General features: G+C 44.1%; 1 protein-coding gene across 2 annotated transcripts in view; it reads left to right on the forward strand.

The window, feature by feature from the left end:
- Window positions 1-27,106, forward strand: part of col8a2 (collagen, type VIII, alpha 2) — a 172,146-nt gene that overhangs the window by 82,126 nt on the left and 62,914 nt on the right. Inside the window, exon 1 of one of the 2 annotated variants that reach the window (XM_078423169.1) lies at window positions 12,936-12,958. The exons of the other annotated variant lie outside the window; for it this stretch is intronic. The gene's annotated coding sequence lies outside the window, so the exon portion shown is untranslated. Of the gene's footprint in view, window positions 1-12,935; window positions 12,959-27,106 lie in introns of those variants that run through there. 2 annotated transcript variants of the gene reach the window in all.

Genomic DNA, 27,106 nt, shown 5'->3' on the forward strand with positions numbered 1-27,106 from the left:
TCGGGGCCTACAGCGCCCCTGGACCTAATATGGGACAAGGGCGGTCCCGAACGGGACAAACCAATTTAGCCCAAAATACGGGATGTCCCGGCTAATACGGGACAGTTGGCAACCCGACCAAAGGGCCTGTGGTCGTGCTGTATGATTCTATGACTCTAGGTATTGACAATGCATTTGATCTCAAACTCAGATTAATTCATGTGAGCAGGTTATGCAGTTACAATCTTCTGCCATCTCACGTTTTTCTCCTCTCACCTGTTTTACTCTAGATTCTGTGTCATTTGTCCACAGTATGCTGCAATCAGTCACACTTGGCTGTGAGCGGCTATTACTCCAAGTCATCATATTATTTTGCTGAAAGTTTCATCACTGGTTTAGCCCACCTTGAACACAAAGGCAAAGAATAGTTGAAGCCTAATTTTGATTCAGAGCATTGGCCTTAAGAATCTGGAAGCAGTTTCTCAGCTGGGAAAATATTGCATGCAGGGTAAAGCTGCAACATATAAAATCAGGGAAAAAAAACAAGGTTTCAGGGAAAAAGCCTTGATAAAAAGTCTATGCCAAAATAATCAGATGTGTCTGATGCCGATTATGGGGATTTAGCTTTGATTTGTCATGTGAATTAATGATACTGCCTGTACCAAGAACCGTTGGTTCATGAGCTATAGCTGTCAGATATACTTAAATTTTGAGTAACAGGTAACCAGTTTTAGTGAGATTACACTTTACCCTGATTGCTGTTTCATCATAGTCACTGACATATTTTAATCTCTGCTAAAACAAGGTTTTCCATAAATAAATATTGATCTGGACTTACACTGAAGTTACTAATTGTCTCAGAAGACAGACACAAAGTGCTAGAGCAACTCAGCTGGGTTAGGCAGCATCTCTGGAGAAAAAGAACAGGTGATGTTTCGGGTCAGAAATCTCTTCAGAAGTCAGAACAAGGGTCTAGACCTGAAATGTCACCTATTCCTTTTCTCCAGAAATCCAGCCTGACCCGCTGAGTTACTCCAGCATTTTGTGTCTATCTTCGGTATAAACCAGCATCTGCAGTTCCTTCCCATGCATTACTAATAGTCTAGATTTATTGCCTGTAATTGACACAATAACAACTATTAGATTTTATAAAAATAATCTGACTTGAAAAGTACTGTATAAATGTTAGCCCTACGAGGTACTACTAAATCACATGTTGACAAAGGCACTGGTCAATTCACCCGATGTTTGCTGATATGTTCTTTTACACCAATTAATCTTTCGTATCCAATTTACCAATGTCTTTCATAGAACTAAGACACTCACAACATTTGATGTATGTTGTGCAATTGATTAATTGATTGAAAGATACAGCATGGAAACTTCAGTCCCCCAAGTCATAGCCGACAATAGATCGCTAGTTCACACTAGTTCTATGTTATCCCTCTTTCTCACCCACTCACTACACACTTGGGACAATTTACAGAAGCCAATCAGCCTACAAATCATAATCATAATCATAATCATAATCATCATCATCATCATCATCATAATCATAATCATCATCATCATCATCATAATAATCATCATCATCATCATCATCATAATCATTATTATACTTTATTAGCCAAGTATGTTTTGCAACATACGAGGAATTTCATTTGCCAGACAGTCATGCCAATAAAAAGCAGCAGAACACACAAAATACATTTTAACATGAACATCCACTACAGTGACTCCTCCACATTCCTCACTGTGATGGAAGGCGAAAAAAAGTTCACTCTCTTCTCTTCCTTGTTCTCCCGCGGTCGGGGGCCTTGAGCCTTCCGTTGACAGGACGATCTTGGCTCCCATAGCGGGCGGTCGGGCCCTCCGTGTCGGGCGATCAAGCTCCTGCATCGGGGAGGAATCTCAACTCCCTTGCGCCGGGTGATCTGACCCTGGTCGGGGCTGGTTGAACCTTATGCGTCTTTGGAGCTTCCCGACATCGGTCTCTACCCGAGACTGCGAGCTCCATGATGTTGAAGTCCACAGGCCGTGGTTGGAGCGTCGATCCAGTCGATCCCAGGGAGTGCAGGCTCCGGTGGTAAGTCCAGAGCCCCGCGGTGGGGCTCAAAGTCAGTCCCGAGCAAGGCCTCCAGCTCCATGATGTTAGGCCGCAGAGCCACCGGAGATACGATCCAGAAAACAATCGCATCTCCGGAAAGGTAAGAGATTGAAAAAAGTTTCCCCCGGCCCTCCCCCCCCCCCCCCCCCCCCCCCCCCCCCCGCCCACCCCCACATAAAACAAACCAGAGAACATTAACACAAACTTTAAAAATACACTAAAAATAACAAAAAGACGAAAAGACAGACAGACCGTTGGCAAGGCTGCCATCGCTGATGGCGCCACCCGGTGGTGTTCAAATGCACACGTCCATGGGATGTGGGAGGAAAGCCAAGCAGTCACAGGGATAATGTGCAAACTCCACACAGACAGCACTTGAGGTCAGGATCGTATCAGGGTCTCTGCTGCTGTGAGACAGAAGCTCAATGAACTGCATCACTGTGCGTCCAATCTTCCAAAGAAATATGGAGGACATTATAGGTGGATAATAATCTGAAGGACGTTGAAGGGTAAATTACCTTGTACCTTTATAATCTGAAGGACAAGGTAAGAGGATAAATTGCAATGTGTCAGTCATTCACCAGAACCATTAATCCTGCAAGGTTTTGTGTTAGAAACACAATAGGCAGGTGGTGATAAAGTACCAATTTCTTACCATTACCAACATGAGAGAGAGAGAGAGAGCGAAAGTGGGAAAGTGTAGGTAAGTGAGTGTGAGTGAATGAGTAAACGTGAGTGTGTGTGTGTGTGTGTGAGAGAGAGAGAGAGAGAGAGAGAGAGAGAGAGTGAGAGAGAGAGAGAGAGAGAAAGAGAGGGAGATCTCATGAGAATCTTGCAACATCACTGATGCGAACACATGATCAAATGAATCATAGAGTCATAGAGAATCATAGAAACATAGAAACATAGAAACATAGAAAATAGGTGCAGGAGTAGGCCATTCGGCCCTTTGAGCCTGCACCGCCATTCAATATGATCATGGCTGATCATTCAGCTCAGTAGCCTGTACCTGCCTTCTCTCCATACCCCCTGATCCCTTTAGCAAAAAGGGCCACATCTAACTCCCTCTTAAATATAGCCAATGAACTGGCCTCAACTACCTTCTGTGGCAGAGAATTCCACAGACTCACCACTCTCTGTGTGAAGAAATGTTTTCTCATCTCGGTCCTAAAAGACTTCCCCCTTATCCTTAAGCTGTGACCCCTGGTTCTGGACTCCCCCAACATCGGGAACAATCTTCCCGCATCTAGCCTCTCCAACCCCTTAAGAATTTTATATGTTTCTATAAGATCCCCCCTCAGTCTTCTAAATTCCAGCGAGTACAAGCCCAGTCTATCTAGTCTTTCCTCATATGTAAGTCCCGCCATCCCAGGGATCAATCTGGTGAACCTTCTCTGTACTCCCTCTAAGGCAAGAACGTCTTTCCTCAGGTTAGGAGACCAAAACTGCACACAATACTCCAGGTGCGGTCTCACCAAGGCCCTGTACAACTGCAGCAGAACCTCCCTGCTCCTAAACTCAAATCCTCTTGCTATGAATGCCAACATACCATTCGCTTTCTTCACTGCCTGCATGCTTGCTTTCAATGACCGGTGCACCATGACACCCAGGTCACGTTGCATCTCCCCTTCTCCCAATCGGTCACCATTCAGGTAATACTCTGCTTTCCTGTTCTTGCCACCAAAGTGGATAACCTCACATTTATCCACATTATATTGCATCTGCCATGCATTTGCCCACTCGCCTAATCTATCCAAGTCACTCTGCAGCCTCCTAGCATCCTCCTCGCAGCTAACACTGCCACCCAGCTTCGTGTCATCCGCAAACTTAGAGATGTTACATTCAATTCCCTCGTCCAAATCATTAATATACACTGTAAATAACTGGGGTCCCAGCACTGAGCCTTGCGGTACCCCACTAGTCACTGCCTGCCATTCCGAAAAGGACCTGTTTATTCCTACTCTTTGCTTCCTGTCCGCCAACCAATTTTCTATCCACCTCAACACTGAACCCTCAATACCGTGTGCTTTAAGTTTGTACACCAATCTCCTATGTGGGACCTTGTCGAAGGCCTTCTGAAAGTCCAGATATAACACATCGACTGGTTCTCCCTTATCCACTCTACTAGTTACATCCTCGAAAAATTCTATAAGATTCGTCAGACATGATTTGCCTTTGGTAAATCCATGCTGACTTTGTCCGATGATTTCACCACTTTCCAAATGTAATGCGATCACATCTTTAATAACTGACTCTAGCATTTTCCCCACTACCGATGTTAGGCTAACTGGTCTATAATTCCCCGTTTTCTCTCTCCCTCCCTTTTTAAAAAGTGGGGTTACATTAGCTACCCTCCAGTCCTCAGGAACTACTCCAGAATCTAAAGAGTTTTGAAAAATTATCACTAATGCATCCACTATTTCTGAGGCTACTTCCTTAAGCACTCTGGGATGCAGCCTATCTGGCCCTGGGGATTTATCTGCCTTTAATCCATTTAATTTACCTAACACCACTTCCCGACTAACCTGTATTTCCCTCAGTTCCTCCATCTCTTTAGACCCCCGGTCCCCCGCTATTTCCGGCAGACGGTTTATGTCTTCCTTAGTGAAGACAGAACCAAAGTATTTGTTCAATTGGTCTGCCATCTCCTTGTTCCCTATGATCAATTCACCTGTTTCCGACTGCAAGTGACCTACATTTGCCTTAACTAATCTTTTTCTCTTGACATATCTATAAAAGCTTTTGCAGTCTGTTTTTATGTTCCTTGCCAGTTTTCCCTCATAATCTATTTTCCCTTTCCTAATTAAGCCCTTTGTCCTACATACAGTGTGGAAACATGCCTTTCAGCCCAACTTGCCCACACTGACCAACATATCCCATCTACACTACTCCCACCTACCTACATTTGGCCCATATCCCTCTGAACCTGTCCTATCCATGTACCTGTCCAAATGTCTTTTAAATGTCGTTATAGTATCTGCCTCAACTTCCTCTTCTGGCAGCTCATTCCATACACTTATCACCCTATTAAATCTCCCTCCCTCCCCCCCCCCCCCCCCCCCCCACCCTATCTCAGTTCCAATTACTTAAATCGGTTGTGACAACACCTCTGTATTTCCTGATCAGTAGCACGTTGCTTAAATAACTGCCCCATAAAATACATTCTTGTGTGAGGATCTCCCCTCAACAGATGTAAACAGTGATGTGACATCACCCCAACACACCTTGTCAGGGCATAACATTTTTTCTACATTGTGAAGTTGCATTTGGCATGTTCAATATAATTCATCCTGTTATTTTAAGGATGTGCCCCAGCTAAGTTACATATCATGAAGTGTTGCTTGTCCATGGATCATGAGGAAACCACTCTTCTTCTGATGGACATTCCATAATTCATGCTCACCTGCCAACGGGACCTCACTCCTGGCGAGGATTTCACTGACCAATTCTTGCACATCTCTGCGTGGGAAGGAACTGCAGGTGCTAGTTTATAGCGAAAATAGGCACAAAATGCTGGAGTAACTCAGCGGGTCAGGCAACATCTCTGGAGAAAAGGAATAGGGTGGCATTTCGGGTTGGAACCCTTCTTCAGATTGGAAGATAGAGAAGGCCAGAACATATCAGGTGCCGGCAACAGATGATCCCTGTCTGGGGTGGAGGCCATAATGGCCCATTGTTGCTGGGGAAGATGTGCTGATGACAGGGATACAAGGATGTGAACAGTGGAACTAGTAGGACGACTAGGCTGGGGGAGGAGGAGAAAGAAATGCAAGGAGTTACTAATGTGGGATCTGCCTCCCTCTTTCCTGCAGTCACTGTCTCTTCCATGGCAGCAAAATATGAGTAGTTGCTGTGTGGCTGTTATGAAGAATGTACCAACAAGGGATGACACCCATATCTGAATGCTCATCCTCTGTACATTATACAAATCCCATAGTATAAGAAAATAACTGCAGATGCTGGTACAAATCGATTTATTCACAAAATGCTGGAGTAACTCAGCAGGTCAGGCAGCATCTCGGGAGAGAAGGAATGGGTGACGTTTCGGGTCGAGACCCAGAAGGGTAATACAAATCCCATTGCAGTCTTTCTTGCTGGGTGCAAATAACCCTGCACTGTTGCACAACTATTTTGGCCATTTTTATTAACGTTTTATCGGGGGTTCATTTAACTTTACAGTGACGTTTCAACACTCTTAGTGTGATCCAATGTTTTTGTCACAAATTTGCATCAGGGTACAGTTTATGCAGTCTCATCTTGTGGAGGTCAGTTCAACAGATAGGGACTATCAACTCCCTTTTCTGTTTCAGACTGGTGCATTCGCCTAATGTCCTTTGCCACCATATCCTTTCACACCCAGTCTACCATTTATGCTGGAATTAAATAACTTTGTGTTGTAACGGGAGTCTTTTCATGACTTCCCCTGAGTTGTTATACAGCTGGTTCTTTACTGTACTTGGCAGGGGGATTTAGTGTTAATAAGTAATTATGACACCACCCAAAAATGTTGTGTTTTTAGTCAAATAACAAATATTATTCACCATGATACTTTCCTGAGCAGTGTTAAGTGCAATCAACATCAACTGTCCCACAGCAACAAATCTGAAATGAAAGCAAAAACTATTGAAGATAGACACAATGTGCTGGAGCAACCCAAATGGGTCAGGCAGCATCTCTGGAGGTAAAGGATGGGTGATGTTTCAGTTTGGGCCCCTTCCCAATGCAAAATCATTGGTCGGCTTTCGAAAAACCGTACATTCAAATTTAGTTAAATATGGAAGGGGATTCAAGTTACAATATTATATATTTTAGCTGTAAATTTATAACATCCTTCACACAGAGATAAAGTCACCATCAGAATGCTATCAGGATTTCATGGACAGCGAGTTCAGCTTGCTAATATTTTTCTTTCTTCAGAGAGATATTGCTCATTGGATACAATTTCAGTTGAAATATATTGTTCATTTGGGATGTTCAATATAATTCTTCCTGTTGTTATTTGTTGCTGCTTTAGAGTAGCGGTAGAGTTGCTGCTTTACAGCGAATGCAGCGCCGGAGACTCAGGTTCGATCCTGACTACGGGTGCTGCACTGTAAGGAGTTTGTACGTTCTCCCCGTGACCTGCGTGGGTTTTCTCCGAGATCTTCGGTTTCCTCCCACACTCCAAAGACGTACAGGTATGTAGGTTAATTGGCTGGGCAAATGTAAAAAAAAAAAAAATTGTCCCTAGTGGGTGTAGGATAGTGTTAATGTGCGGGGATCGCTGGGCGGCACGGACTTGGAGGACCGAAAAGGCCTGTTTCCGGCTGTATAGATATGATATGATATGATATGATAAGAATGTGCCCAAATCGTCCCATTTCATAGGTTGTGACTTGGTCACGCTTCATGCAATTTCAGAAAGCATTGGCAAATTAGAGTTTAGATAAGTTTGGATTATAAAAGTGATTAATATATTGCTGGGAAGGAGCAGAAATATCACGCTATGGTATTCCAACTACTCTGGATCATATCATATATATACAGCCGGAAATAGGCCTTTTTCGGCCCTCCAAGTCCGTGCCGCCCAGCGATCCCCGCACATTAACACTATCCTACACCCACTAGGGACAATTTTTTTTAACATTTACCCAGCCAATTAACCTACATACCTGTACGTCTTTGGAGTGTGGGAGGAAACCGAAGATCTCGGAGAAAACCCACGCAGGTCACGGGGAGAACGTACAAACTCCTTACAGTGAAACACCCGTAGTCAGGATCGAACCAGAGTCTCCGGCGCTGCATTCGCTGTAAAGCAGCAACTCTACCGCTGCGCTACCGTGCCGCCCTTCAGGATCGTACTTCAAAACATTAACTATTAAAAATAAACTCTTGTGTGTGAGGATTGGTGAGATCTTTCCAATAATAATAATACAAGGTTTAAATTGTCTGTACTTTATCATAGGCAATTCTTTGGCTTCGATACATTTGTGTCTGTGGTCTATTCTGATCGTGGCGGAGTGCGTGTTTTGTAATGTTAAGCAATGTGCTTCTATCAGATCGTGAAGCACAAATTATTTTTGAAGGATGATGTTTTCGAAACTTCCAAATCCACAAAAAGTTTAGATGTAACGCCATTAATCAAAAGGCAATCTCCTGTTGTGAGTTTTAAAAATCGAAATAACTCTGATCTTGCTTTGGTTGATTGGCTCAAATTCACTTTTTTTAAAATCACTGATCATTAATCAATGTCATGTGCAAGGATTTGTGTAAAAAAAATACAAGACTCCAAGTTCTGGAAAGTGAGATTTTATTTTCCATAGTTAGTATCTGTCACAAACTGTGAGGCTGATTGCCATTCACAGCACAGAGCAACTGTACAATCAGACACACACCGCTGGGGAGAGCAAGGAACCACCAATGTGTATGGATTTAAAACTTCATCTGGAGTTGCCAGCTCGCTGATTGGGGAGAGAATGGGAAATACAGTAGGCCCTCTATGGACTTAAGATGAAAATATAAATTTAAAGGAAGGATAACCCCGGAGGCGTGAAATCAAAAAACAAAATTTGATCAAAAATGACTCAGCTGGCCAGTCAGCATCTATGGTTGAAGACCTTTCATCAGAAAGACCGGCACGGTGGCGCGGCGGTAGAGCCTGGGTTCGATTCAGAGACCCGGGTTCGATCCTGACCATGGGTGCTTGTCTGTGCGGAGTTTGTACCTTCTCCCCGTGACCGCGTGGGTTTTCTCCGGGTGCTCCGGTTTCCTCCCACACTACAAGGGCGTACAGGTTTGTAAGGTAATTGGCTTCTATAAATTGTAAATTATCCCCGATGTGTAGGATAGTGCTAGTGTATGGGGTGATCGCTGGTCGGTATGGACACGTTGGGCCGAAGGGCCTGTTTGTGGGCTGTATCTCTAAAAAAAAAAATTAAACTAGAAAACTAAGTAAAAAAGTCAGTTTTAAGTTACAGATAGGGCAGGAAAGAGATTGATAGGGCAATAGGTTATATCGACAGGGTGAGGCCAGGGTTGTTGTGGTGATAAACTGTTGATGAAGCCACCAGGTTGCTGGGTTAATGAAGGCAGTTTGAGAGAAAGGGAGAAAATAAACATATTGACGTTTAAAAGCTGTGAAATATTGATCTGTAGGAAGTGCCCAGCAAGTCAGACTATGGAGAGAGAGAGAGATAAATGGAGCCAATATTACTGATGGAAAATCAACACCCGGAATAGACCATTTCTGATGTTCGGAATTTCGGAGGTGATTGAATGGAGGGGTGGATGGAGGGTGTTGTGATGTCGGTCTGATCATGCACTAGAAATGTTGCATAAGCCTAGGATAATCATTCAATCAGTTTTCAGGAGCAACTTCCAGCAGTCTCTTTAAGACCCCTATTTGAGTTGTTCATCATCCAAAAGCCAATGGGTGGAGGTTCTGTGGTCCATGCTTCATAGATTGGTACTTGAGAACTAAGTTGGCCCCTTTTATCTAGTGTAGAAAATACATGTAAATGTTGTAATTGGAGCTGTGTTGGACAGGGCCGCATCATCCATGATGAGGCTAACTTGAATATCAAGCAGATAAACACAAAGTGATGGAGTAACTCAGTGGGTCAGGCAGCATCTCTAGAGAAAAAGGATGGGTGACGTTTTGGATTTGGCCACAGACAGACATTGCTTATTTTCAGCACAGAGGACACACAATCTCTCCCTCTTCCTGTTTCCCCCATTGAACCCCCCCCCCCCCACCTTCTCTCCCCCTCCCCTCTCACCTGTGGCCCACCTAGACTCGCACCTATTTCTCCCCTCACCTACACTTCTTCCTCGAGCTTCACAATTCACACTCTTGAATCCTTCTGCCACACATCTTCTGTCTTTTCATCTCTGGTCCTTGTCCAACCATCAGCCTATCAAATAACCCTTCCTATCTGTGTTGGTTTATTACCTGCCAGACTTTGCCCTTTCGCTCCTCTCTCCCAGCTCTCTTCCTCCTCTTATAATCTCTGAAGAAAGGTCCCGACCAGAAACGTCACCTATCCATGTTCTCCAAACATGCTGCTTGACTCCAGCACTCTGAGTCTACTTTTGTAAACCTGCATCTGCGCTTCCTTGCTTCTAGGGTTTATTTTTCTCCAGTTTTAGCATCTGGACTTTCATGACAAGGTCAGCATTTATTGCTCTTTCCTCAATCACCATTGACTAGTTGGCTAAGTTGTTGAACCACGCCGTCATTTCGCTGATGATAACTTGAGTGTTCCTGGGTTGAAAGTTCTTGGATTTAGCCCTGACGACCACGCAGTAATGGTGATATTTTACAAATCAGGATGGTGTGTGCGAAGGGTATTCTACAGCTGGTGGCGTTTCCCTGAACATTCTGCCCTTGTTTTAGTTTAGTTTAGAGATACAGCGTGGAAACAGATCCTTTGGCAACCGGGTCCACACCGACCAACAATCACCCGTATTCTATCCGACACACTAGGGACAATTTGCAAAAGTCAATTAACCGTGGCGGCACGGTAGCGCAGCGGTAGAGTTGCTGCTTTACAGCGAATGCAGCACCGGAGACTCAGGTTCGATCCTGACTACGGGTGCTGCACTGTAAGGAGTTTGTACGTTCTCCCCGTGACCTGCGTGGGTTTTCTCCGAGATCTTCGGTTTCCTCCCACACTCCAAAGACGTACAGGTATGTAGGTTAATTGGCTGGGTAAAGGTAAAAATTGTCCCTAGTGGGTGTAGGATAGTGTTAATGTGCGGGGATCGCTGGGCGGCACGGACTTGGTGGGCCGAAAAGGCCTGTTTCCGGCTGTATATATATGATATGATATGATATAAACCTGCACGTCTTTGGAATGTGGGAGGAAACCAGAACACCTGGAGAAAGCCCACACAGTCACAAGGAGAACATACAAACACAGGACAGGCAGCACCTGAAGTCAGGGTTGAAGATTGATCCTGGATCTCTGGCACTGTAAGGCAGCAACTCCACCGCCTCGCCACCGTGCCACCCTTCTTCGTGGCCGCCCTTGTTGTTCTTCATGGTAGAGTATCCTAGGCAAGTTGCAACTGCGAGATTTGTACATCAGACACATTGCAGCCATGGTGTACTATGGTCAATGGGAGTGAATGGTTACAGCAGCAGTTGGGGTGCTAATCATGAGGTCTTCTTTGTCCTTTCTTGTGTCGGGCACCTTGAGTGTTCTTAGAGTTGTCCTAATACAGACTTGTGGAGAGCATTCATCAAAATCCTGACTCGTGGCTTATAGACGTTTGGCTGGGGAGAAGTCACTCAAGGCAGGACACCCAGCCTTTGTTCTGCTCTTGCAGTACTTATGTGGCAGGTCCAGATACATTTCTGGTCAAAAGTATCTCATTTTGCTGATGGCAGGGGACTAGGTTTGATGGCAAGTGGAAATACCATTGAGTGCGTAGTTCCCATCTGCTTATTTTTGGCCTGGATGGGATGGTAAACAGGTAAAAACTATTCACCTGTTCTTCCTGTCTCCCTTGTTCTACATTGAGATGCATTTCGAAGACTGTGGTCCTGGTTAAACTTTACTTTAGACTTTAGAGATACAGCGTGGAAACAGGCCCTTTGGCCCACCGAGTCCGCGCCAACCCGTACACTAGCACTATTCTACACTAGAGACAATTTACAATTTTACCGAAGCCAATTAACCCTCTCTCCCTCCTATCTCTGCTACTGGAAGCTAACTTTCAGACGTTAGAGTTACAGGGCAGAAACAAGTCCTTTGGCCCACCGAGTCCATGCCGGCCGGCGATCCCCATTCACTAAGACTATCCTACACACTCGGGACAATTTACAATTTTACCGAAGCCAATTAACCTACAAACCTGTACGTCTTTGGAGTGTGGGTGGAAACCGGAGCACCCGGAGAAAACCCACGTGGTCACAGGGAGAACGTACAACCTCTTGTACAGAGAGCATCCCTGGTCAGAATCGAACCCGGGTTTCTGCCGCTGCAAGGTAGCATCTCTATCACTAAGCCACTGTGCCGCCCAAGTCAAAGCTCTCTGATGCTAAACTGCACCCTTGACTGTGTGTTGAAGATGGGTTGGATATTGGAAAGCATGAAATATTAGGGGAATGGCAGTTTTCAGAAATCTCTTTGAAACAAGTCTGTCCCCTGATCTCTTGCCTAGATTTTGTTTAAGGCATTAGACCATTGAAAGAGAATGGAAAAGGGTTTACTTACATTAACATTCTTTAAATAAATTGAAATATATATCTCCCCTATGTGAATAAATACCAGGGACTCGATGCCAATTATGAAAATTTAAAGTAAAATAAATGATCAAGTCCGGAACACTCGTATGTGGAATAAAGAATGTAAGACTTCTCCTAGCAACAGCTGTTTGCCTTCTGTAAACAGTTGCAGGAACCAACATCCTCCTAATCCCTTGTCTCTAATATCTGTTGCCAAGTCATTTTCTCTTTGACAAAACGTTGAAAGTTATAGAAAATGAGCTTTAAAGGAGCCCATTTAGTAATGGGAGCAAAGTTTAAAAACATTTACACAGAAGGCGATTAGGAACCTGTTGATTGGTGTGAAGATGTTAGCAAGCATTAAATATCCAGAGCAGCCAAAAGCTCCTTTTACCCTGTCCCTCTGGACGCCCTTTCATTCCTAACCGGGTGAACAAACACTTGTCTCGCATTCAAGCAAGTAAACGTATCAAGAAAACACAAGGCTGAGGAGCAGAGCGTGAGGCTGGAACGGTGCTTGGCAAAGCACAGTGCAGACATTCAGTTAGTTCTGCAGTCTGCTGGCGTGCAGTCGTATTCAATAGGACGGAGCTGTTAGGCGTCAGTAAGTGGGAATCGCAGCTCAGACCTGCCTCAAGTTTGGTGCTGGCCAGTTCACTGCGGTTAGTCTCACTGAAACAGATTGTGTTGTTGGGATCCTTCTGGTTTGTGCAATTTGATGCGGTTCATACATTAGCAATGGTTAGAAGTCGGTTGAATCTGAGCAAATAAGCACTTACAGCATTTAAAAACCTTAGAAGACTGCATTCTCTGGAGTACCTCTCTAATCAGTTATAATTTTCATTTTAATTCTTGTAAATGGCATGCGGAAACACAGCCTCTGATTACCGGTAAATTACACATTTGTGTTTTCTCTTTCGTCGATTCTTCTATAAAATCTGTGTATTGCGATAATAATGCGTGCTGTAGAAATCCGTCATTGAGATATTATTTCAAGCTCTGAATTATTGGCCCGAGTTTCCTGTTACGTAGACGAGCATTCAGCCACGCTGCTTCCAATGATTGTAATGGCAAAATAGTCAGGAGTCATGGAGTTGAGTGATATATGTGACTCATTGGGCAGCACTCAACTCCGAGTCTGAATGTTATGAAGGGTCTTAAGTGCAAATATCTCGGCTGACACTCTCGAGCAGTGTTATTGATGGAGTGCTGTGATTAGTTCCATCTTTCCGATGAGAAGTTAAACCAGAGGCATATCTGAAGAAGGGTCTCAACCCGAAACGTCACCCATTCCTTCTCTCCAGAGATGCTGCCCGTCCCGCTGAGTTACTCCAGCTTTTTGTGTCTATCTTCGCCATATCTTCTTTCTCGGGTTTCCACAAAAGAACTAATTCAGCCGTGCTGTGTCAGGATTCTGGTTGATATTTATCCATCAGACAACATCAGAGTATTTGGTCAGTATCGTATCACTGTTTTTGAAAATTGCTGTGCATAAATGGGACTGTTCCATTTCCTACATCATGAAAATGATTACATTTCAAGTTATGCTAAGGTGCTTTTGGTGTTTTGAAAAGTGTACGAAAGCCATTTAATATATTATTGTTGTTTGCAGTTATTAACATTAATCTTACGTTGCCAATGTGCATTGTCAGCATACTAGCTTACATTACAAACCAGCACATTTGATTATGATGGTAAAGCAAGGCTCCCTCTCGTCATGGAAATATTTCCAAGGGTATTCCCTGTAATATCCCAGGGCCAATATTTCTCCTTCAACGGCTATGTCTGAAACCGATTATCTGATCGTTATTCTTTGCTTGCTGTGGGTCTTGCTGTGCAATTGGATTGTAACAGTGACTGCACTTCAAAAGCACTTCATCTGGGATCTATCCCAAAGTCTCAAAAGGTGCAATGCAAAGTGAAGCTGGTGCTTATTCGTCCTGAAATGTTTTGCTGCTGTTGATCACTGGGTCTGCAGAATAATGTATGATCTATTGCGGTGTGCAGCAACGGAGAATATCATTCTCTACAGCTCTGCAGTGCTGTGTATCTATGGTCTTTATGGTCTATTGGGTGTTTCAATCATCCCTGTGTTTGGCTGTAGTGCCCTCCATCTTGGCATTGGAATTATGTGTGCCTGACACTGTGAACTTGCTATTTTGAATGAGGTTTCTAGTGATGCTCCTTACTATGCAGGAGTATAATACAGAACTATCAGTGAGTTGCTCATCTTCTGACTGCTGTGTGTTAGTTGATGCATCACCTTTGTTTCCGCCTCTTCACCAGGCCTGGTGGTCGTTAAACTCATGAACTGCTCCATTTGAAAAATCGAGATCTCAATTTGCTGCTCTGGTCGCCCCATTACAGGGAGGATGTGGAGGCTTTGGAGAGGATGCAGAAGGCACGTCAAAATGCTGTCTGGACTAGGGAATATTAGCTACAGGGAGAGGTTGGATAGACTTGGATTATTTTCTCTGGAACGTCAGAGGCTGAGAGGAGACCTGATAGGAGTCCAAAAGATTATGAGAGACATAGTTAGGATAGACAGTCAGAACCTTTTTCCCAGAACCTATGTCAAATGTCGTAGGTTTAAGATGAGAGGAGGGAAACCTAAAGGAAATGTGCATGGCAATTGTTTTACATAGAGGGTGGTGGGTGCCAGGAATACATTGCCTGGGGTGGTGATGGAAACAGATATAATAGTGGTGTTTAAGGAGGTTTTACATATGTATACATATGTATATGTATTATTTTGTCGGCAATGTATTATTGTGAGAGCAACTCAGATCTATTCACGCTTATCTCCTCTCTTGAGTCAAATATCACTGTGTGCTCCAACCAATGTAAAAGATTAAGAAAGAAACAGTTTATACAGAGCCTTTGTTTCATTACATTACATCCCAAAACAACATAGCTTTGAAGCATCCCACAAGCAGACATCAGGTCAAGTCAAGTCAATTTTATTTGTATAGCACATTTAAACACAACCCACGTTGACCAAAGTGCTGTACATCAGTGCAGTGCAGGTACATAGAAACATAGAAACATAGAAAATAGGTGCAGGAGTAGGCCATTCGCCCTTCGAGCCTGCACCGCCATTCAATATGATCATGGCTGATCATCCAACTCAGTATCCTGTACCTGCCTTCTCTCCATACCCCCTGACCCCTTTAGCCACAAGGGCCACATCTAACTCCGTCTTAAATATAGCCAATGAACTGGCCTCAGCTGCCTTCTGTGGCAGTGAATTCCACAGATTCACCACTCTCTGTGTGAAAGAAACCGTTCTCACCTCGGTCCTAAAAGACTTCCCCCTTATCCTTAAACTGTGACCCCTTGTTCTGGACTTCCCCAACATCGGGAACAATCTTCCTGCATCTAGCCTGTACAACCCCTTAAGAATTTTGTAAGTTTCTATAAGATCCCCCCTCAATCTTCTAAATTCCAGCGAGTACAAGCCGAGTCTATCCAGTCTTTCTTCATATGAAAGTCCTGCCATCCCAGGGATCAATCTGGTGAACCTTCTCTGTACTCCCTCTATGGCAAGAATGTCTTTCCTCAGATTAGGAGACCAAAAGTGTACGCAATACTCCAGGTGTGGTCTTACCAATGCCCTGTACAACTGCAGCAGAACCTCCCTGCCCCTATACTCAAATCCCCTCGCTATGAATGCCAACATACCATTCGCTTTCTTCACTGCCTGCTACACCTGCATGCCTACTTTCAATGACTGGTGTACCACGACACCCAGGTCTTGTTGCATCTCCCCTTCTCCTAATCGGCCACCATTCAGATAATAGTCTGCTTTCCTGTTCTTGCCATCAGTGGATAACCTCACATTTATCCACATTATACTGCATCTGCCATGCATTTGCCCACTCACCTAACCTATCCAAGTCACCTTGCAGCCTCCTAGCATCCTCCTCACAGGTAACACTGCCACCCAGCTTCGTGTCATCCGCAAACTTGGAGATGTTGCATTCAATTCCCTCGTCCAAATCATTAATATATATACATGCCACAGATGATCTGAGAATCTGTTCCGAGCAATGGTTGAGGGGTGAATGCTTGGCCAGGACACCAACTACTTCTCTCAGCGGACATGATACCTTTATTTGAACTACGCATTCCATCCCCTGCAGGCCTGACAAACAGATTTCTCTTCACCTATCCATTACCGATTTCTTAGGCTTCTCTTAGAGTCTGTCACAAATGGCGAGCTGAATACTCACTTTGTTTTCCATTCTGACTCGATGCAATTTAGTTTTCACTCTAAGACGTGAACCGTGCCTCACAACGTTTGAATAAGTGCTGACTTATGTTGATGTTTCAGACCAGAAGCCAGGTTTTATACCTCCAGTGACATCCCCATTCAGAGATTGGACATTTAATCTGTTAATCAAACTGATTACTGCCCCTTTGGGTTGAGCCTCAGCCAACGCATGTCCTGCTGGGTTGAGATCGTAGGTGTGAATCTCCACTAAATATATTGAAATAAACATGATCTTGTGGCACAGTTGTAATTCATAAATAGTCAATGCTCATTTGATCATGACGGCCCCGACTATAGAACTCATGCTGTTCCCATTCCCAGCTCTGCACGTGAGCTGGAATTAAATTCTGAAAACATGCTTTAACTCAGTATAACTCGGTAAATCATTATGATTATACCTTAATGTATGAAAATAACTGCAGATGCTGGTACAAATCGAAGGTATTTATTTCACAAAATGCTGGAGTAACTCAGCAGGTCAGGCAGCATCTCGGGAGAGAAGGAATGGGTGACGTTTCGGGTCGAGACCCTTCTCGACCCGAAACGTCACCCATTCCTTCTCTCCTGAGATGCTGCCTGACCTGCTGAGTTACTCCAGCATTTTGTGAAATAAATACCTTAATGCACAGTAATGTATGAAATTGGACAGACCTACTGATGTAACACTGTCATACCTGCAGACTGACTATCCACCTATTTAATCATCTGGTACAGTAGAGTGAAACAAGACCCCAGATGAGGTGTTATCTATTCACAATCTACTGACACCAATTAGCAGTTGCAAAGGAAGTTCATAGTGCAGAATTCACATGTTGTTTTTCCCATTATTCCAATACTTGCAGAAGGGTCTCGACCCAAAACGTCACCCATTCCTTCTCTCCAGTGATGCTGCCTGTCCTGCTGAGTTACTCCAACTTTTTGTGTCTATCTTCTATTCCAATACCTGAGCCTTGTTGTGTCACACATGTGACCACCATTTGTTGATGGCTGGGAGGGAGTTATCCATTCTGAAAGAAGACCCATTGCCTCACATGTTGGACCAGATTGTGAGTGGCCTTGCACTAGCCCTGTGGATCCACTGACCTTCTGCACCCATTTGGCTCTTAAGATCCTGTTTGTGTTGTTGTTTCACTTGTTCCACGAGGTGGAACGGGTAGCTAGGTCCTTGGTGGCAGAAAGCAAAGCCCTGCCCAATGTGATGGCCTTCAGACAACCTTTGTACTGTATTATTGTTTCCGCTGTTGATCAGAAGTGTTGGGAAACAGCTAAAATAATTAAATAGCTAAAAGAATGTAAAATTATTACAGAACTAGAGCTAAAATTAAAAGTCACATTAAGTTATTGGTAATTAAATAAAGCCATTGATGTAGAGTTTAGAGCATAGAATATAAAGCAAAATATAAGGAAACTTCTTTAAACATCTTTTGAATGAAGCTCAGCAATGTACAGACTGCAGAAGGAGAATCAAGAAATTGCAGATGCTAGTTTACAACAAAAAAAGACACAATGTACTGGAGTAACTGGCAGCATCTCTGGAAAACATAAGTAGGTGATGTTTCACATTGGGACCCTTCTTCAGACTGATCTTCTTCAGATGATTTTCTATCTGAAGAAGGATTCTGACCCAAACTGTCACCTATCTGTGTTTCCCAGAAATGCTGATTGACCCATTAATGTACCTGGATTCAATGCTGGATGAAGTGAGAGGTCAGATGCAGCTGCAATTAATCCTCCGTCTCTGAATCAAGTTTAATGAATCTTGGTATAATTCCCTCCATGGTAAGATTTTCCAGTAGAAGGTGAAGAGACCAAAATGGAACTAAAAGTCTCTTGGTGCTGCCTCATCAAGTCCCTATATAATTACAGTCATTTGTATGAAGTAAGGCTTCCAGTTCAGTAAATTAGATGAGTAATCAGTTTTCTTGATGGTGATTGAAAGGTAGATGGGGCCTAATTTAATGGTTCCACAAAAAGTTTATTATTAAAAAAAGAATAGATCTAAATACTTACATGTATGTCTGGACTTACACGGATCTTTAAATAGATGCACATCATACACAGATATGTATAGTTTAGTTTAGTTTAGTTTAGAGATACAGAGTGGAGATAGGCCCTTCGACCCACTAAATTCACACAGACCAACAATCCCTGCAGATTAATACCTTCCTGCACACACTAGGGACAATTTTACATTTATACCAAGTCAATCAACCTACAAACCTGTATGTCTTTGGAGAGTGGGAGGAAACGGAAGATCTCGGAGAAAAGTCACGCAGGTCACGGGGAGAGCTATACAAACTCTGTATGAACATGCACCCGTAGTCGGGATCGAACCCGGGTCTCCGGCGCTGTAAGGTGGTAGCTCTACCGCTACGCCACCGTGCCACCCTAGTGAGTGTCCCAAATCTGGTGCATGTTGTGTGTGCGTGTGTGTACATGGATGTGGGGGGTGGGGAAGAGGACCATGCTAGTTGCTCACATCCTCCCCTCCCTATCCCCAACTGAGTATGAGCAGTCATCCATTAACCTTGTTACCTTTAGTAGTCACAAAAAAAATCTCCATGTCTTCAAGAATCATTTCCCAATCATAGTTAGCAATTGTGAAGAACAGTTTGCATTTGTCAACCTCCTGCACAACTGATCGCTGTTTGAACAGTTGGGGCTAACTGTTGAAAGATTCCATCTACCATTTTGTTTAATTTAACTAAAAGTAGAAAATGGGTCCAAAACTTCAAAAAGGAATGCTTCCTTGTTAACGGTAGAAAAAAAGTCTTTGGATACATTTTCTTTGCTTTGGCTTCGATTTCCATTTTTTTTTCCTGCTGTTGATTCAGGAGAGTTAGTACACGGGGAAATGTATGTTTTTGACATGCTGCTAATTTCACTGTGGAATATTCGACAACAGTAAATTGCAGGAAACAATTTTGAGAGAAGGTATGTGTTTGAAACAGCAAAGGAAATGAAAGCACTCCAACAACTTACTCATATCTGATCTCAAAGTGAGCTACCCACCACTACAGTATTTAGCTTACCCAAAGTGTACCAGATATTTCTACACATGGAGCCGACTGTTAATAAAGAGTCTTTCTTCAGCCTCATTGAGTTGGCAGAAAAATAAGTTCCAGATTTTAACTGATGAACTTGTAAAGTCCAGCAATGGCTGCATTCTCAGTCTAACATTCTTCTAGCAAGTTTAACGTCCATTTTATTAATGTATTCATTAAAATAAAGAGTATATTTGCCACTGGGAAAATGAACACTTTCAGTTCGTACATCCAACAATTCCCTAGTTAGGCTTTTAAAACTCTCTGGGGATGTGGATTTTGAGGCAAAGCCACTTCTTATTGCCCAACCGAACTACCCTTGAGAAGGAAAAGATGGCCTTATATTTAAAATGCTGCAGTCCTTGTGGTGAAGGTGTTCCCACAGAACTCCAAAATCTGAACTCTGTGATGTTGAAGGACAATAATATATATTTGCAGATTGTGATGGTGTATAAGTTGGCTATTATGACATAGAGTAAGATCAGACTTTGAGATCAGACAAAAAGCTCTTTGTATTCCATCCGCATGTTGTGTTTTAACTCCAACGTATGTGGAACAAACTTATACTCCCGGCTTTAGGGATTGTATTTAAGTAGAGGTTGTTGTTTAATTAGATGTGCTCTACTTTAAAGTTTGCAATTCTGCAGTTGTCAACTTAAGCTTGATATTTTATATTTTGTGATGTATATATCAATTCCCACTTCCTGAAATCAGAGTTCAACTCAATGTCTTTCAAACTATTTTTTTTCAGATTGTAGAAGTCTCTTTGGCTACCAATTCCATTGGCAGTAATAGATTGAAAATTGCTGATATTTACGTATGTCAAAAAGGGTGTAGTTTTACGTGTTGCTGACTCATATTAATGTACTAATAAAACTGCTGAAAACGTGTCTCTGTAAAACGAGTCTATGTGGCTGAAAGAGTCGTTCTTGGGGAACTACTGTAAAGTAAGTAACAAAGAAATATAATGCAAGTGCTGGAAATCTGAAATAAAAATAAAGAAACCAAAGGCAGGAACGGGGTACTGATTGAGAATGATCAGGCATGATCACATTGAATGGTGGTGCTGGCTCGAAGGGCCAAATGGCCTACCCCTGCACCTATTGTCTATTGTCTATTGTCTAAAGGCTAACCAGTACCTGTGGAGAAATAGGAGAGTGAATATTCCAATTTTATGGATAGTCCATGGCTTAATAACACGTGTTTTCCCCGCTGCTCAAACACAGAAAATGTATAATTAACCCTGGTATGAAATCTAGGTAAATTATAGCATAAACTTGGATTATTTTCTCTGGGGTATCGGAGATTGAGAGGCATTCTGTTAGAGGTACAAGTATATAAAATTATGAGAGGCATAGATAGGGTAGACAGTCAGAACATTTTTTTCCCCCAGGGTAGAAATCTCAAAGGCTTAAGGCACAGCTTTAAAATGAGAGGACTAAAGTTTGAAGGACATGCATGGGGCAAGTTACACAGAGAGTGGTGGATGCCTGGAATGAGATGCCAAGGTTGGCAGTGGAGGAAGACAACATTTAAGTGGCTTTTAGTCATAGGCCCATGGAAACGCATGGAATAGAGGGATATGGATCACATGCAAACAGAAAAGATTAGTTTAGCTTGGCATCATGTTCAGCACAGACATTGTGGGCCAAAGAGCCTGTGCCTGTGCCGTACTATTCTGTGCTCTATGTTCCATGTACCACTCCAAACTAATTCATATTAGTAAGCCAAGAGAGCACAAATCAAACTCTTAATAGTTTGAAGTCAGGATTTTTTTTCCAGCAATGGAAAGTAACCATTCTTGTTAACTGTTCATGTATCCAGCTGATGATGTGTTAGTAGGATTAGGCCAAGGGTAGCAGACACAGGCAGGGAGCAGTCTGTCTGGCAGCCACAGGCCTCTCAGTCGCAGTTCAAACACCCCTTGCCTTGCCTTGCGTATAACTGTGCTGCTGTCTCCATGAAAAAGAACCGTCACAGAAAACAACCCTCTCTCCCTCCCCTTCACAGATGAATCAACCCTTTGCTTGGACTAAATTGCTGTTTTAACCCTAACTATCCATGACAACAAAAATGTGAGGAAAAAGAAACCCTGTTTCTTCACATCTTGGAAACATTTTTAACCTGGAACATTTAACTCGTATAGATGGGACAGACTAGTGTAGATGGGGCATGTTGGTCGGTGTGGGCAAGTTGAGCCGATGGACCTGTTTCCACGCTGCATGACTCCGCGACTCTATTTAAGCATTGTCATTGCATCTAGTCATTGAAGCATCTAGTCATTGAAGCATCTAGTCATTGAAGCATCTAGCCATTGAAGCATCTAGTCATTGAAGCATCTAGTCATTGAAGCATCTAGTCATTGAAGCATCTAGCCACTGAAGAAGTAACAATGTGAAAGGATCGTTACCTATCATAAAGGCTATTATGATTTTATGTTTATAGGTCATGATATTATGAAAGGATAGTTATAACAACCTAAAAGGTTATTCAGGAAGGATATTACTCTCATCTGTCCTTCAATGCACTGCACAAAATGTTCCCATGGCCATTCATTTTTACCAGAAAATGGGCTAATGCACTGTGTGGTTCTGAATACGTGTGACAATGAAAAAGTGTTTATTTTTTAATTCTTTCTTCATCCCTGCTCTGACTCAATGAAAGAAATCTGATTACAGAGGAAGCAGAATGTTGATTTTACGGGTGTCCCACATTGGCTGCTATGCGAATACTGGACTTTGAATTAATTGGTGCTAATTAGTGACATTTTGGGTGGGACACAATGATTAAAATAAACATTCAGAAGTCAGCAGCTTCGAATCGGCTGCCTTGTGAAACACGTTGTGTCTCTGTTCTCAGAAAGAAAGCTATCAGGGAACTGCCGATGGAAAATATTTACTGCTGGTTTGAAACCCCCAATTAAATGTTGCTAATAGATGTCATTACAGGTTTATACTGGTTTAGTCCTGAGGATGAATATCTCTTAACATGGATTATTGTGCTGGCATAACTTCTGCTGCGGTGATGAACTTTAATTAGAGGGCTCGTGGTGTCGAGTGGTTGATCAATTTACTCTAGATCCTGAGTTTCACTGTGAATGGTTTGAATTTGGAACATTTGGATAACGCAGCAATTTTTAATGAGAAATAGACATTAAATACTTCAGTGCAGACTGCAATGGCGTGGATGGTTTCAGTCACAAGGGGAAGTGGGGGCAGGGACGGTGGTCGGGTCTAGGGAGAAAATTGTACTTTACAAAGAGGTATGACAGCACCTAAGAATGCAGTGACCTATTTTTGCAGGTTATTTAATTTCGCTGAACAGCTTAGTTTCAAGTAGATTCTAAATATGTTTTACCCAAACTAAAAACAAAACAAGGCAACTCTACTGGGCCCATCAAACTTGCTCATAGAACACAGAACATAGAACACTACAGCTCAGGAATGGGCCCTTTGTCCCACAATGTTTGTGCTGAACATGGTGTCAAATTGAGTCTGAAGAAGGGTTCAGACCCAAAACATCGTCTATTCCTTTTCTCTGGAGATGCTGCCTGACCCGCTGAGTTACTCCTGCATTTTCTGTCCATCTTGTTGTACTTCGTGGTCCGGTACTTGTTGTACCTTTGTTGTGACTCTGGAAGGACCACAAGTACACGTGTATAAAAGGTTACATTGCTGGAGCTTAACTCCAGGCTGTTTATTCCAAGGCCATCTGGATCCAGAGTGACCGCCTAATCACACCCATCACTTATATACACAGCCATACAAAGTAGTTCTTGGATACACAAAGTAGTCCCAGCAATATCACAACATCCCCCTTGTCTTATATATTACAACATCCCCCTTGTCTTATATAAAATTGTTTTCTTTACCATTCGAGGGCTAAAATATATTTAACAAACAAAACCAAAACACCATTGCTTTTTGCAAACAAAACCAATAACACAACTAAACACAATTGCTTTTTTTTCGCCATCATGGTGGTCACTCCTCTGCGGAATTTCACTCATCGCCGGGTGGTCACTCATCTCCGGGTGGTCACTCATCTCCGGGTGGTCACTCACTCCGGGTGGTCACTCACTCAGTGTGGTCACCACAGATATATACATTTATACAAAAGCATCAAATATAATACATTAAGCTTTCATTACACAGATCACTACACAGGTCATTAAACACAAAATATTCATTTTGTTCCATATCTTCCCCTCAAGAAGACGTGCTGTGTAGATCAAACGTAGTGTAGGCTCTAGATGCTCCACCACCATGATTTGCCTGCCACTGCTGGGCTCCCACTGCTGGGTTGGCACTGCTGGGCTCCCACTGCTGGGCTTCCACTGCTGGGCTCCCACTGCTGGGTTGGCACTGCTGGGCTCTCACTGCTGGGTTGGCACTGCTGGGTTGGCACTGCTGGGCTCCCACTGCTGGGTTGGCACTGCTGGGCTCTCACTGCTGGGTTGGCACTGCTGGGTTGGCACTGCTGGGCTCTCACTGCTGGGTTGGCACTGCTGGGCTCCCACTGCTGGGTTGGCACTGCTGGGCTCTCACTGCTGGGCTCCCACTGCTGGGTTGGCACTGCTGGGCTCCCACTGCTGGGTTGGCACTGCTGTAATCGCGGTGCGCTGGCCCCGCCCACAAGTGCTCCCCGGCAGCTGCCGTTCAACTTTTCGAACGCGCTGCCGCTGGCCCCGCCCACAGGTGCTCCCGGCAGCTGCCGCTGGCCCCGCCCACAGGTGCTCCCGGCAGCTGCCGCTCAAATTCGAACGCGCTGCCGCTGCCTCGGGCCCAGGGCCGTCCCGACTCTCCAGTCGACGCGCCTGGGTATGTACGCAGTGCCTCGGCCTTACCGGCCGCCGCACCTCCGCGGGTGGTCGGTCCCTCCGGTCGCCGACCCCCTCCGGTCACCGCACACCTCCGTGGGTGTCGGTCTCCTCCGGGGCTCTCCCGGTTGCCGCACACCTCCGTGGGTGTCAGCCTCCCCCGGTCGCCACACACCTCCGTGGGTGTCGGTCTTCCCCGGTCACCGCACACCTCCATGGGTGTCGGGTCTCCCGGTCGCCGCACACCTCCGTGGGTGTCAGCCTCCCCCGGGGCTCTCCCGGTCGCCGCACACCTCCGTGGGTGTCAGCCTCCCCCGGTCGCCGCACACCTCCATGGGTGTCGGTCTTCCCCGGTCGCCGCACACCACCATGGGTGTCGGTCTTCCCCGGTCACCGCACACCTCCGTGGGTGTCGGCTCTCCCGGTCTCCTATAGTTGTCGCACACCTCAATGGGTGTCGGTCTTCCCCGGTCACCGCACATCTCCGTGTGTGTCGGCTCTCCCGGTCTCTCCCCCGCGAAGCAGTCGCAGGCTTCTAATCTCGGGCCTACACAGGTGCTGGGGCGCGACGTGAGCCTACACGTACCTCCCCCAGCAACTTGCAGCGTCACGTCCGCAACTCGGCGCCGACTACTGAGCAGGTAAGTATACCAACTCACACTGGCTCTGTCGGGATGCACTCCAAACGTCCCGTACCGAGCTGGAAACTTTTGTTTTGTTTTGTTTCCCTTCAGGGCTTTTTTTTTCTTCTTTTTAACCTTTTCTGCTCGGGCATGCTTCATTCTCCCCCTAGGCGAAACACCAAACCGCTGCCACCATGTTGTACTTCGTGGTCCGGTACTTGTTGTGACTCTGGAAGGACCACAAGTACACGTGTATAAAAGGTTACATTGCTGGAGCTTAACTACAGGCTGTTTATTCCAAGGCCATCTGGATCCAGAGTGACCGCCTAATCACACCCATCACTTATATACACAGCCATACAAAGTAGTTCTTGGATACACAAAGTAGTCCCAGCAATATCACAACATCCCCCTTGTCTTATATATTACAACACATCTAAGATGCCAAATTAAACTGATCTCATCGGCCTGTACATGATCCAAATCCCTTTGTTCCCTGCACTTCCAAGTGCTTATCTAAAAGCCTCTTAAATGCCACTATCGTATCTGCCTCCACCACCACCCCTGGCAATGCGTTTCAGGCCCCACCACTCTCTGTGTAAAATACTTGCCCCGGACATCTCCAAGAAACATTCCCTCCCGCGATTTTTAGCTATGCCCTCTATTGTTGAACATTTCCATCCTGGGCAAAAGGATTGTCAACCCTATCTGTGCCTTTCATCATTTTATATTCTTCTATCAAGTCTCCCCTTCACATCGGTCGGTGTTGGCAAATTACTTGGTCTTTTAGCCTCCATAGAAATTGGTTGCTTTTTACCTCAACTGCACTTCCCTCATTTGTTCACGTCCTTTGAAAACTTGGACAATCAAAAATCTATTGATTCAAGAGATTGTTTAAGCCTGAGCCAAAATATGATAGACACCATGGAGACACCATGGAGACACCATGGAGACACCATGGAGACACCATGGAGACACCATGGAGACACCATGGAGACACAAGGAACTGCATGCACTGGAATGTTGAGTGGAAAATGAAGGGCTGGAGGAATTCAGCCGGTCAGGCAGCATCTGTGGAGGGAGTGGACAGGCGATGTTTTGGAATGGGGCTCTACTTCAGATTGGCCACATATCCTTCTAGTTCCTTTTAACCAAGACTGTGCGCACATGATTTGCTGAGAAATGAATTCCTGGTCGACAGCACCATGCATGCAAAGTAACATCTCCAATCCACTTTACACTTTAGACTTTAGAGATACAGCATGAAAACAGGCCCTTCGGCTCCCTGAGTCCGCGCCAATCAGCGATCACCCCATACACTGTCATTGTCCTACACACTCGAGACAATTTTGCAATTTTACCAAAGAATCAATCTACAAACCTGTAGTCTTTAGAACGTGGGAGGAAACTGGAACACCTGGAGGAAACCCACGTGGTCACGGGGAGAACGTACAAACTCCATACAGACAGTGCCCACAGTCAGGATCAAACCCAGGTCTCTAGTGCTGTAAGGCAGCAATTCTATCACTGCACCACTGTAAAATTCAAAAATTGAAATCAAATCTGAAAGTATTATGACTACTATATGGCATGCCTAGTGATACTAATCAAGTCATTAAATATATTCAAGAAGGAGGTAATATTAATAATGTCCAAGGATCAAAGAGTATGGGGAAAAGAGAGAAACATGGTAGTGAAGTAAGTGATCAAGCATGGTTATATTGAATGGCCCTACTCCTGCACCTATTGCAGTGTATCTCCAAGTTTGTAGGTCCCATCTGATACTTTCACCAGCAGCCAATCTGCACAGTTAATTCAAATATTCCCTGTTGTAATATGCATGGAAATATACGCTAAACATGCATTTTTAACCATGAACAAATTTATAAGTTTCTTAATAAAAAGAAAACAAAAACTTTAATAAACAAAATCCTAATCCAATATATATGAACACCATAGCTAGTGGGTCTCACTCTTATAAAGGCTGAGATTTCTGGGTTAGTATTGGAAGTGTTATGGATTTATGCTCCTCTAGAGATGAAGAAATTCTT

The sequence above is a fragment of the Rhinoraja longicauda genome, chromosome 27, assembly GCF_053455715.1.
Source record: "Rhinoraja longicauda isolate Sanriku21f chromosome 27, sRhiLon1.1, whole genome shotgun sequence".
NCBI lineage: Eukaryota > Metazoa > Chordata > Chondrichthyes > Rajiformes > Arhynchobatidae > Rhinoraja > Rhinoraja longicauda.